Here is a 13614-nt window from a genome sequence, read left to right on the forward strand (position 1 = left end):
CAGTATAGAAGCGCACTGCTTTGATTCCTGCTCCATCATGCAGCAGCAGTGATATTTCTATTCAGGTAGTTGAGTCAATTGATGTAATGGCTCATTGTTCTTCATTCCTAACAACCATCTCTATTTTTTAATGCTCTTGATATTCCACTAATCAAGCCAAATTTTCTTCTGCCACTTTTGCTGGCTACTAGCTACTTTTGATCTCTCTTATCCTTTATCACATTTCTACAGATTGTTTTAGCTCTTTGCAAACTCAACGATCAACCTATGGAGACCAGTCTTGATCTATAGCTAGTATTACAACAGCAGGAAAGGTATGATGAGTGAGCTGAAGATTAGGCTCTGTCCCTACTGTATGCAGCCATAACTGGAAAAAAATCTTTTCTTCTTCTTTCTACCTTCCCCTAAACAAGGTGCATGTCTTATTTGGGGGCATGTGTTATGCAAGAGAATATAGTAATTGCATTATTTTTAAAAGGAAGCTCTTTCCTTTATCTCCTTGACTGAAGGAGGAATGTTATAACCTTGGTGGTCTAGACTGTTAAGCACAAGAAAAAAAAATGCATTCCCAAGAATGAGCAGCCTTCGGTCTGGAGTGTCCTTGGGTCAGGGCTAGGCATGTTTAGGAAGTAGACCCTTAAATTCCTTGTGGTAAAGCCATGGGGAGAAAATGGTATGAAAGAACGCTGTAGTTAACTGAGGAAAAGGTTAAAGAAAATAAACAATATTTTTACAGCTTAGTATTTATTTGTGAACTGCTAGTGCAACTCTATGCCTGAAAGCAAAGCTATGAAGAACTTGGGTGTTTGACAAGACAAGCTACAAGCTTGAATGAAATGTTCAGCTTAAAGAATTAGAATAAATCTGATGACTGATGTTTTACTGAACGTGACAGGCTGTCATCTATTTTAAACAGGATCTTTGCTAGGATGTACTGAAAGCAATTTTCTATTACCTTGAACATATTAAAGCTTTTTCCCAATAAAATTAAACTAGACTATTAAGACAAAAGACCAACTCAAAATGCTGCCATTTAAAAAAAGCAATAAATCAGTCACTGAACTAATTTGGATAATTAATTCAAACTAGAAGTATATCTGCGTGATGAATTTACACTCAATCCATACAACACACACACACTGCTACTTCCTGAATTAACTCCAAAATCTTTATTCATTCATTTGATCACCCAATCCTTTTTTGTATATTTAATTCCACAGTTTTAATGTAAATTGTTTATCTGAGTATCATTGCAACACTGAAGTGCAGTCTTTACTGATGAGGAATAACTGCTATAATACAGGTTTCCCTCACTCCATGTGGGTTCTGTATGTGCACATTTGCTCTTATGTGATGCCCCTTTTTATACCAAAAATTCATTATATGCAAGGTCTATTCACTCTTACGCAATCAGTGTGGTGGAAGCCTGCAGTCAGCTGCTTTGTGCAATGCATTGTGCAAAATATAGTCTCCTGTGTGGATATGTGCTTTTCACTTGTTGTCCGCAACATGTGTGTCTGTAGTTGCCATCCCCATTATGATAGTGCCCTGTGTGTACAGTTTGCTGTTGGCGAGTACCAAAATTGTCTTGTAAAAGTGGTAGAAATGGGCCTGGCAATCAGTACAGTCAAGGTCTTGGAACATATCCCTATTTGTTACCTTGTAAAGTGGGTTCCCTTTATGCAAATTTGAATTATTCAGTTAGTGTGGGAAATTTGAACCCGTGACTTCAAAAGCCACGGCAATTCCCATCCCTAGCAATTGGGACCAAGAGCAAGAGCAGGAGTGGGCACACATGTGCCCTTGACACACACACACTCACCCAGGACTGGCAGCGGTGACAGCAGCTGAAAGGTAAGCAGGGCGGAGAGGCGGGCGCAGCTGCAGCAGATCTGAAGAGAAAGCCACCAGATCCCATTTAGCTAGAACAGCAGGGAGCTGTGTTCCCAAGCCATACACAAACAGAGCGTGCCGGCATTTGTACTGGCGTTTGCGCAAGGTGGTGTGGTGTTTGCGCAAGAGGAGCCAAGTCGGAGGCTTTGACAGGGAAGAGAGGAAGACACTTCGCGCTACAATAATGGTGAGTACACGGCAGACTGCCAGGGCCCTGTCCCCGGTGGTGCTGCCTGCCCGGGGCTCCTCTAAGACCCACGGGGGGGGGGGGGGCAGGTCTAGGGGCCAAACGAAGCCTGCTGGGGGGGCCTAGGGCCACCCTCCCCCCCATCTGTGGGGGCTGCTTGGTGGGGCCTCTGTGGCCTGGGGGGGGAGTGGGAGTTTCCTCACCTGTCCCACATGTGTCCACCTTCAGGCCTTAGAGGAACAGGTGAGGGAGCTCCAGGCTGAGGTCAGCAGGCTGCAGGGGATCAGGGCTGCCAAGGACGAAATTGACAGATACTTTCATTCTCTGCAGGGTCAGTAACCTAGTGGAGAAGCCTCCCGGGAGAGACCCGCTGCAGCAATATGGCAGATGGTCACCTCCAGAGCCAGGGCTACTCATGCTACCAGTGTCAGCTCCCCAGGTAAAGCCGGGGAACAGGTACGAGGCCCTGACTGCCGTGGAGGAGGATGGAGGAAAGAATACCTCCAGAGAAGCCGATGCCACTCCATGCACAGTGCAGACTGAGTGATGCCGGAACACCAAGAGGAATAGATGCCAGGTCCTTGTCATCGGTGATTCCATCCCAAGGGGAATGGAGGGGCCCATCTGTTGCCCTGACCCCATGTGAGGTTTGTTGCCTGCCTGAAGTTCGGATTTAGAACATCACAGAGATGATCCTGGACCTCATCCGACCCTCTGATCAATACCCCATGGTCCTCATCCACGTGGGAATGAATGGCATGGCCAGGGGCAACCTGGACCATGTCATGAGAGACTACAAGGCTCTAGGGGCCAAGCTCAAGGAGACGGGGCACAGGTGGTTTTCTCCTCTATTCTTCTAGTAAACAGACGTGGATGGCACCACAAGGCATGCATCGGTGATGTCAACTGGCAGCTTCAGAGCTGGTGTTACCAAGCGGGCCTTGGATTCTTGGACCATGACCCATAGTTCCGCACAGAGGACATGCTTGGGCAGGACGGGATTCATCTCTCCCCGAAAGGTAAGTGTGTTTTTTCTTCCAGGCTGGTGGATCTCATACAGTGAGCTTTAAACTAGGTTCGCCGGGGGACGGGGATGCAGAGGAACATAAGGACACCACCGTCAAGCCAGGGGGTGTGTGCAGGTAGTACCCAGGTAAGTGACAGGGGCCAGGGCAGGCATAGGAACAAGGGGGCAGCATGTGCATCTACAGGAGGCCCCAAATGCCTCTACACAAATGCTCGAAGCATGGGGAATAAGCAGGAGGAACTCGCCTTCCTGCTAGCTAGCAAAAACCCAGACCTAGTGGGACTCACAGAAACCTGGTGGGATTCTACCCATGACTGGGCAGTGGACATCAATGGCTACAAACTGTACAGGCAAGATGGAGCAGGGAAAAAAGTGGGGGGTGTAGCGCTCTACGTCAAAGAGCAATACACGTCCTCGATGATCAGGACGGGGTCAAAGGAAGGGCAAACTGAGGTGCTATGGGTAAGAATACAAGGGGGTCGTGGGGAAAGGGACTTGATAGTGGGCGTCTACTACAAACCGCCTCACTGTGGGGATGAGCTGGACCTGGAATTCTCAGGTCAGCTCACGGAGGCTGTAAAGTCAAGGGATGTGGTTGTCATGAGTGACCTAAACTAGCCAGACATCTGCTGGGAGAAGCAGTCAGCCAGGTCCGACCGCTCATGTAGGTTCCTAGCTGGGATCCAAGACCTCCACCTAACCCAGGAGGTGCATAGTCCCACCAGGGAAATTGCCTTGCTGGACTTGGTCCTTGCCACAGGCCATGACTTGGTGAGGGGTCTATGGGTACTCAACCACCTGGGTGACAGTGATCATTGCCTGCTGGAATTTACTATCCAGCACAGGGTGGTAAAAGCAGGCAGTAAGGCAAAAGTCCTTGATTTCAGGAGGGCTGACTTCAATGAGCTAAGAAGATTAGTAGGAGAGGCATTGGGGTCTCGGAGTCCAAGATGGGTGGTTGTTCCTCAAGGAGACAATCCTCTAAGCTCAAAGGGAGTCAGTCCCAATATGCACCAAGGGGGCAAGAGTGCTAAAAAAACCCCATGGCTCGGCAAAGGCATCCAGGATTGCCTGAGGGCAAAAAAGGTGACTTACAAACAGCGGAAGCAAGGGGGATTACACCTCCATTGCTCGTGACTGCAGGGAGGCTGTTAGGAAGGCCAAGGCAGAGATGGAGATAGGGCTAGAGACCAGAATTAGGGATAACAAAAAGTCTTTTTTCAAATACATAGGGAGTAAGAAGGCACCGGGTAATGTGGGGCCCCTACAGCACAGGCTTGGCAATTTGGTGATTGCAGCAAACAAAAAAGTTGACCTCTTTAATGAATTCTTTGCCTCCATATTCCTGGACAGGGACTGGGACATTTCCCCCACTAGGATTATGGAAGAACCCAGGGAAGGTCCAAGGGTCAGGGATGACCTAGTTAGGGAACTTTTGGAGGGGCTGGATGTGTTTAAATCAGTAGGTCAAGATGTTCTTCACACAAGGGCGCTGAAGGAATTGGCAGGGGGCATAGCGGGGCCCCTAGCACGGCTGTATGAGTGCTCGTGGGGCCCTGGCCAGGTACCAGAGGATTGGAAAAGGGCCAATGTGGTCCCCATTTACAAGAAGGGGAGAAAGGCATTTACAAGAAGGGGAGAAAGGCAACCCCGGCAACCATAGGCCAGTCAGACTTCCCTCGGTCCTTGGGAAAACCTTTGAGAAAACCATCCAGGAGCACATCTGCAAGGGCCCAGCAGAGGAGTTAATGCTCAGGGGCAACCTACATGGGTTCACTGAGGGCAGATCCTGACTGTCTAACTTGGTTTTTCTTTTATGATCAGGTCAAAGTCCCTGGATGAAGGCGTTGAGGTGGATGTCATCTTCCTGCATTTTAAGAAGGCCTTTGACACTGTTTCCCACCACATTCTCTTAAAAAAAACTAGGTGACTGCAGCACTGATGATTACACAGTCAGATGGGTGGCAAATTGGCTAGATGGTCACACCCAGACAGTGGTGGTGGATGGGTTGTTTTTGACCTGGAGGGATGTGGGCAGTGGAGTCCCCCAGGGCTCAGTCCTGTACCATTCAACATCTTTATCAGCGATCTGCATGTGGGTGTGGAAAGCACGCTGTCCAAGTTTGTTGACAATACCAAGATGTGGGGCAAGGTGGGCATGCTGCAGGGGAGGGATAGAATCCAGCTAGATGTAGACAGGTTACAGAGGTGGGCGGATAAGAATAGGATGGAATTCAATGCAGACAAGTGCAGGGTGCTGCTTCTAGGGATAAGGAACCAGCAACAAACCTATAGGCTGGGAAACACCCTTCTTGTCAACACAGCGGCGGAAAGGGATCTTGGAGTCACAGTTGACTCCAGGATGAACATGAGCCGCCAATGTAAGGAAGCAGTCAGTAAGGCTAACTGCACCTTGTCATGCACTTTAAGACGGATGTGGCTAGCACTGAGAGGGGCCAGAGGAGGGGCACTTGCCTGGTCCGGCAGCAGGGCAGGCCCTACAAAGAGAGCTGAAGGGCCTGAATCTATTCAGCCTCCACAAGAGAAGGCTATGAGGGGATCTAGTGGCCATTTACAGACTCGCCAGGGATGACCAGCTGGAATTGGGTGAGGCTCTGTTCCCCTAGGCACCATCAGGGGTTACTAGGAACAACGGCCACAAATTGTTAGAGAGAAGGTTCAGGCTGGACATCAGAAGACATTACTTTACAGTTAGGGCTGCCAAGCTCTGGAATGGGCTCCCAAGGGAGGTAGTACTCTCCCCTATCTTGGGGATCTTCAAGAGGAGGCTAGACAGATATTTGGCTGGAGTGTTATGACCCCGACACTCGTTCCTGCCCGGGGTAGAGGGTCGGACCTGATGTTCTGTTTAGGTCTCTTCCGACCCTAAGCACTATGAAACTATAATTATGCACCATTTTCCAGGGACACTTGTACAACACAAAGCAAGGGAAACCTGTACCTTCTTTGTACTACTATCAGATTGCTCGTGGAAGATAGTAATACAGAGTAATGTATTACTTTTCAATTTCAGAAAGATTCATTAGTGAAAATCCTGTAGCAAAACTATGCAACAGGAGACAAGAAATTAACATGCAGCTCACCAAGCTTATCACACTAAATTTGGCATTAAGTTTAAGTTTTACAAAGGAACCCTAAAATATTTCTCTCTCTCTCTCTCTCTCTCTCTCACACACACACACACACACACACACACACACACACACACTTTTAGTACAAATATATAAATCCCAAATAAATAAGACCTGCCTCTAAAATACACCAGCCACAAATTAATTTGGTCAAGAGAATTGGTGTACAAACACTTGCAGATCCTTTCTAAATAATAAGGCCCTCCCCTCAGTAGATGGTAGATATATACATAGCCGTAAGAATTAAACAGTGATGCATTATATCTTCAGTCTAGAGATCTTGACTCAAGTCTACGCTAAAAAAAAGTGAAAAAATTTGTTTTGGCTTCATCTAGTCTTGGCATTATCTAAAGGAAGGTGGCAAAATTGATTATCCTTGCTCATGAATGGAACAGCAGGGATAAAGTCAGAGCTAAAGTGCATTAATACAATTAAGAGGGAAAGTCTGCATAATACCTGTCCAGCTTGCTTATAGTAAATGTACTGCAGCTAGTGAATAATATTTCAAGAACACCTAATTCACCCATTATGTTATTTTGGAAAACCAGCAGTATATTCTTCGTGATAAAAGCATGAAGTCACCATTTTAAATCCTGTTTCCTGAAAAAAAAAGTTAGAAGCAAAGCAAATTTGAGTGAAGATTATGCTAGCCCACAAATAAAAATGTTTGATGACCCAGAAGACATTATGTATGGAAAATGGAGTTATGAAAACCACTGGCCTGTACTGTTAACATTTGCAAGTAGGAGGAACATCATCCTCAACGTCACTGTTCATTTGAGCATTCTATTTTTGTTCCCTTCAGCGAGCAACGAGTACAGTCTATTCTACTAACATGCACCGTGGACAAGTGCATAATTTGCTTAACTGCATAACACAATGTCAGCTCCAATCTGCTATCTTTAGCTTACCTCGAAACAAACATCAGTTAAGTACAGAAACCTTTGAAGTACACATAGCATCTTTTCAAGCATCTTTCCACTATTTACTTTGTAAATAATTATGTTATTTCACTTCATCAGAAATAGTGAAGAGGAGGAAGCAGCTATCAAAAGAAGGTTTTTAAAAGTTCTGAAAATGAGGGGCACTATTCAGTTTCAGTAATATCACACAACTGACAGTGCTATGTACTTAATGAACATGGTTTGTATTAAGTATAGATAAGTACTGCATACTCTGGGTAAATGCATAGCCTTTTTCAGTGCAATATACTTATACAGGACACATTGTATACCCAGTCTGTTATTTCTGCTACTCACACTGCCAAAGCACAGAGCCTATATGCAGATCTTTCTTTAGTCTCTGCCTTAATGCAAGTTCCTTTGCCCTGGGGATATCATGGGACAGTTGTATTCTTTCAACTCTGTTCTATAGTCTGTTAAGAGTTCCTGTATTCCCTGGAAGGCATCCTCAAACACTTCCTTGAGTGGAGGGGCAGGAGACTAAAAATAAGACTATCTTCTTTAAACATTTTTTAACCAATAATGGGCACTTCCCTTTTACCTTAGTACTTTTACAAAATCATGTCTTTTCCACTGTGTTATTTAATCATGTTGGATTCACATATGTCGTCTTAGGCTAGGGATAGAAATTGAACATAAACTGGTATAAGTGCTTGGAAACTTAGTTCAAATCTGTAACAAAAGAGAATTTCAGTGCAAATGAACCACTTTCAAAATGACTGAAACTGGCTTAAGATAAACCTGGATGCATGTAGTATCAAACTTAACTGATTTAGGCTACATCGGTTTACTGAACTTCTGTTCCTGATCCCCTCCAGATTCAAGTTAACTCATGGTCCCCCAGCATCTGAGGATGATTTGCACCTCCCTTGCAAACTCTCTCCTTATAGGGTGGGCAAGATAGGCTTGGCCCAAGCTGTCTGGTCCATCCCAGCAGGGAGGCATGCTCTAGCACCCCTGGTTTCTGGTGTAAGCCAGTGCAGGCATGTGGCTGCATTTCGGGAATCAAAAGTGAATGTCTGTTCATTTGCTTATTGGTTCAATCTATGCAGCTTAGACTAACCTGCAAAAAAAGAACAGATTCAGCTTCAGGCTTCTTGACTGTTTGTACTTAGCCTTAATGGGAATCTTATCTTCCCTCTAAGCCTGAAATTAACACTTTATATTCTACTGTCTGTTTTTTTCTTTCAGTCATAATTTTACTATTTCTAATGCCACTTTGACTTGTATACCACTGTCCAACTTAAAATGAAATGTTCTAACAATTTCTAGGCCGACAGTTTGTTGCTGTTATGAAGAATCTGTCTGTGCTAATGATAATATCATCCTCTCTACCCGTGAAGTGTATGTTTTATTGGTATTTGCAGATCCTTGCTACATGATCTTTCAGTGCTTGTATCTTCTTCCCCTAAATGGTGAGCATTACCTTGGCTTATGCTTGCCACATCACATGCAGCTTTATGTGCTGCCTTTTTTTTTTTTGTTAAACCATGCCCATATTGTCAGAGTACTGACCAGTCTTCCACAAACTTTGACCTGGACTGCCTTTGCTTAAAAGATTCTAATTGCTTTGTCAAGGGTTATTTCTGGAACTTTTGGGAATCTCTCAGACTTTTTTGTCCATTGGTGGCTCTCAGATTTTGAAAGGGAGGATGTAGAAGGTGTGGCATATCATCACATGTAACACAACACATTTTTCTCCAGTTAAGGAGAGCTAGCGCTATATTATTCCATTTAAGAAAACAGTAAAAAAAATATAACTATTGGTATGAGCAACAATTTGCTAGATTAATATTTTTAACACCCCCCACCCCAACCTAGGCAAAAAGGAGTCCAAATAGTCAAGGAGATATTGTATCACTAGTCCTGTATTATTATAGTTAATTTTATCTCTCTCATTTAGATTCATAAAAGAAAATCTAGCCCATTTGAGTGTCTTGGCAGTGCCTCCAATACTTCACTGTCAGTCATTTCAGCACATTGAGTTAATATTACCACACTCCAGTTAAGGTATTTAGCTAGAGCTAAAAACAGTCTGCAAGGCTGTAAAATAGAAGAGGGGCTAACAGACAACAAAATTAGCAGAAGAAATGACACATTGGAGAGCAAGCATCAAGACCATTAAAATAACAGGGGATTATTAACACGTGTGGAGTGGAGAGAGATTAGCAGAAATCAGACAGATGATAAAAAACCATGAAATCAACTGATTCTTGAAGCCAACTGATTCTCTCAGCACTTCATAAACAAAAATACTGCTGTTCCTCCCAGGCAGTTGGTTTGCAAGTTCAGGTGGAACAGGAGTCAAAGGCGGGGTGGGTGGGGAGTGCAACTTCACCACTGTAGCCATCCCGCCCCATTTTGTCTCAGATCAGCAGGGACTCAGGTTTTCCATTTCCCGTGGAAAAACAGAGAAAACCACAGATTCCCTATTTTATCAGAGAAAAAACAGATTTTACCTTTTAGCAGAGAAACCCACAGATTTCCCACTTTTGCAAAGAGCACTGCAGGCAGGCAAACTTCCAGCCTACAAGAACTAATTGCAAAAAAGGGCACAAAACCCCCAAGGGAGAGTGGGAAAAGGTGGGGCCTGAGGCTTTTAGTAACCCAAGCGTTGGCTCAGGCTCACTTTCCTTCCTGGAGCCTGTGAGGTAAGTGGGGCAGGGCTGCAGAGCGGGGGGAAGCAGGCTGGGGGCTGAAGGAATGGGGAAGTGTCAGGGAAAGACATGAAGCACCTGCCCGGCCAGTCACACATGTCCACACAAGAGGAGGCTGGACAGTCACCTCGCTGGGGTCACCTAACCCCAGTTGTCTTCCTGCCTAGAGTAGAGAGGGTGGACCAGATGATCTCTAAGATTCCCTTCCAGCCCCTAAATCTATGAATCCATTTGGAGGGTTCTGATTTGATTCAGAGAGATTAAAGGGTCTCCTGATTCGATTTGGATTGGGAGATTCAGCTACTGAATCGGGACGAATCTCCGCTGAATCGAATCAGCAACCGAAGCTTCGTACAGCCCTAGTAAGAACACGTACCAGGCACAATTTAAAATTTGGAAAGAAATCTTTTGCTGAGCTAGTTTCTGTTTTAATTTAGCAGTTTTAGTAAAATACTCCTGAGTAAATGTAGTGTACAAAATAATTAGTATTCCTAATTAGCATTAAGGGGGAAAATGGATTTGTAAAAGTCAATTGTTCTACAGTATTCTGAAAGTTCCATTACAGCTTCCTAACAGGTTCTGATTTTCACTGCTTCAACCAAATAAAGTTTCCTGAAAGCTGTGCTTTCTCATAGTTCACAGCTAGCCAAAAGCATTTGCACTCAAGCACTTCCATCCAAACAGCAGTCAAACCAAACTATTTAACAAATTTATAATAGATGAGCTTTCTTATCAGCTGTAGCCTACATGATCAAAGAACTTCATTCAGATTATCCACGCTGAATGCTGCAATGAGTGTTTGGCAGCTGAGTATAGGAGCAGTACCTTAGTTTGCACAATTTGATTCAAAATTAAAATTTTCATATTACAGGCAGCTGTTGCACCTGGAATATGAGGCTATTTATAAATATGAAAGAATTCTTTTAACAACTGACTTTTGGTGGAGTGGAATGGCACGTATTCTTGTTTTCGTTATTTTAGAACTCCACTGTTGGCACATAGCTCCATCTAGCGGTTAAAGATACTAGAGATCAGAAAGACTAAAGGTTGTGTTTGCTGAAAGATGTTTTATTGTTACTTTTCCATTTAGTGCTGTAAGATGCTGCCCTTAAAGAAAAATGAAAATATTACCTAAAAACAAGTATATTCGTTTCATTGATTGTTTTCATCAATATTCTCAAAGTGTATTTCAAGAAATTCCTAAACAACTACCATTTATCTATATTTATCCAACCCATGACACAATAAGAAATACCTAATGCCTAATTTAGTTATTTTTCCTTAAATAGTAATATAAAGTTTGTTAATATTTCCTCTTGCTAATCTGCACTCAACACACTAATAGCCTATCATCCGAGTAAGGTCCTTAGTAATAGCAATGTTTATCCTACAGTGACTGCAGCTCCCATAGACATACCTGAGCCAGCTTTAAAATAGATTGGATATTGCTAGCCTCAGAGGTGAGGTGACATGGAGCTTGAAATGTGCTGCAAAACCTTCCTGGACACAGGGTAAATCTCAGGCAGTTAACCTGTATTGTGCTCTATGTCAGTACAGCTACACAGCTAGCAATAGCTAAGCTACAAAGCATACAGGTAACTCTAGTTACTTGCATGAATTGCATCTACTAAAATGTAGACATGCCCCTTCATTGGAAAGGGTAGGAGAAACAATACTGGATCCTTTTGGCTTTTGAGTTAATAAAATGAAAGCCCTACATTAAAGCTGTAATTTTAATATTACTAGTTTATTCTAAAAAGGTGTTTAAAAATGTGACCAGCAAGAATTGTAGGGCTATTAAGTTTATGTTCTGTTCCTTTATGGAACAATGAAAGCAGGACGGACTGCCCAACAAGGATATAGGTGTGGAAATATATCCCCCTTCGTCACAGTAGTCAGGTGCAAAGATAAAAGCCTGACTTTAAGGTTCCTGTGGTCTAATAAAAATCAGCAGTGCTAGAGGCAAAGCCAAAAATGCAGATTTATAATATACTGTTTGCATTTCTTTAGATACCTATAGTCTAGTTCACATGATTTAATTATATGTTGCATTTTACATGGTCTTAAACTATTTAAAGTCAACAAAATCATGGTATCTTGACCTAAACAAACAGCAAAATCCCTCAAAATTATTCATTAGCTTGCTTGAAAAGAGATTAAAAAGATTATATTAATCAAGTATTTAGCTTTTTAATTGTATTTTTCTGTCCAAGTAGAATATAAAATACAGAGATTGGATATTAATGCTAAGTTTCCACAAATATTATTTTTGCATGAGTAAAAGTTAACCAAAGAAATTAATTTGTATAACTGTACCTGAACAGCTCATTTTAACAGCATTTATACTGCAGTTCAGAGTTTATTTTATTTTAGTCACTGCCCAGTTAAAACTCAATAATTTTATTAGTGCTATTGGTGATAAGGGCATTTCAAAGTTGCCTTCAGTAGCCACTTCTAAGCATGCTGAAGTCAGAGGTCTCAACACCAACCATTAAGAAAACCCCTGCAAAAGGAGCTTCATCACCATGTTTTCAGGTTTGGCACATGTAATCAGGGCATGCTCAAGAGCATCCTCCACAGAGAACACTGCCAACTTTCATCCCCAAAGAGCAGTGGCTCCCAAGTTTTTTGGACTCCAGGCAACCGTCAACAGATCTGAGGCAGCTCTCCATAACTCTTGTGAAGTGAGTAGCATTCAATTTCAAAAACTAATTTATATATTACAGTGCTGAAGATTGGGCAGGCAGGGAAAAATTTGTGCTTGCATTTATCTGTTTATCTCCTCATACTTTGTGGCACCCTTCCAAGAAACTGGTGGCACTCTGGTTGATAATCACTGCCATAAATCAAGCCGTTTGTGTGACAGATGTATCAGGGACTGTGCTCACAAAGAAAAAATAACCTAATATTTTCATGTGGAAGAAGGAATATTTACATTTAAAAACAGGAAAATTTAGTTTACAAGTGTACAAAATGTACACTGTGTACACAGAGAAAATAGACACACAAAACCAATGAGATCATTAAAAATCACTACTTACTTACTGGAATTGCATCTGTAAGTTTATTTTTAGGTCCATCACTGCTAAGTACTTGATATGGTAAGATCCTAAGCAACCTCAACATTTCTACTAGAAATAATTATCTAGTCTGAAAAGAAGAGAAGACTGAGGGGGGCTTTGATAACAGTCTTCAAATGCAAAGAGAGTTGTTATAAAGATCTACTACTCTCTATGTCTGCAGAGGATAAGGCAAGTAATAACAGTGTTAAATCACAACAAAGGAGTTGCAGGTTAGGCATTTTGAGCTACTTTGACTATAAATGTAGTTACCTGGCAAGCAATGGGCCACTGGTTACTTAGGGAGGCTGCAGAATCTCCAGCACTGGAAGTTTTTTATCTTCTGGTTAGAAAAATTATGTCTAGAATGGTTTAGATCAGTTGGGGGTCAAGCTTTTTGGCAGATGGGGCTAGTCTGGGGCACACTTCCTTCCTGAGTGCCACTCTGATACCTTTTCCTCGCCCAGTCTGTTGCTCAGCTTTCTGCCCCCTGCCCTATCTGCCACTGCGCTGCCTATTCCATCCCTTATCAGCTGTGTGCCATACACAGAGGCTACCCATGGAACTTGTGGCACCTGTACCACAAGTTGCCATCCCTGGGGTTTAAAAAGAAAATCTCTTAGGGTCGCTTTCAGCCCCGTTTCTCCATGACTAACCTGAATCTACAGGGCAGGAAT

General features: G+C 43.2%; 1 protein-coding gene across 8 annotated transcripts in view; it reads right to left on the reverse strand.

The window, feature by feature from the left end:
- MIPOL1 (mirror-image polydactyly 1) overlaps positions 1-13614 on the reverse strand; it is a 357774-nt gene that overhangs the window by 326967 nt on the left and 17193 nt on the right. The gene's annotated exons all lie outside the window — the stretch shown is intronic.

This window comes from Alligator sinensis, unplaced genomic scaffold (genome assembly GCF_000455745.1).
Source record: "Alligator sinensis unplaced genomic scaffold, ASM45574v1 scaffold280_1, whole genome shotgun sequence".
Lineage (NCBI taxonomy): Eukaryota > Metazoa > Chordata > Crocodylia > Alligatoridae > Alligator > Alligator sinensis.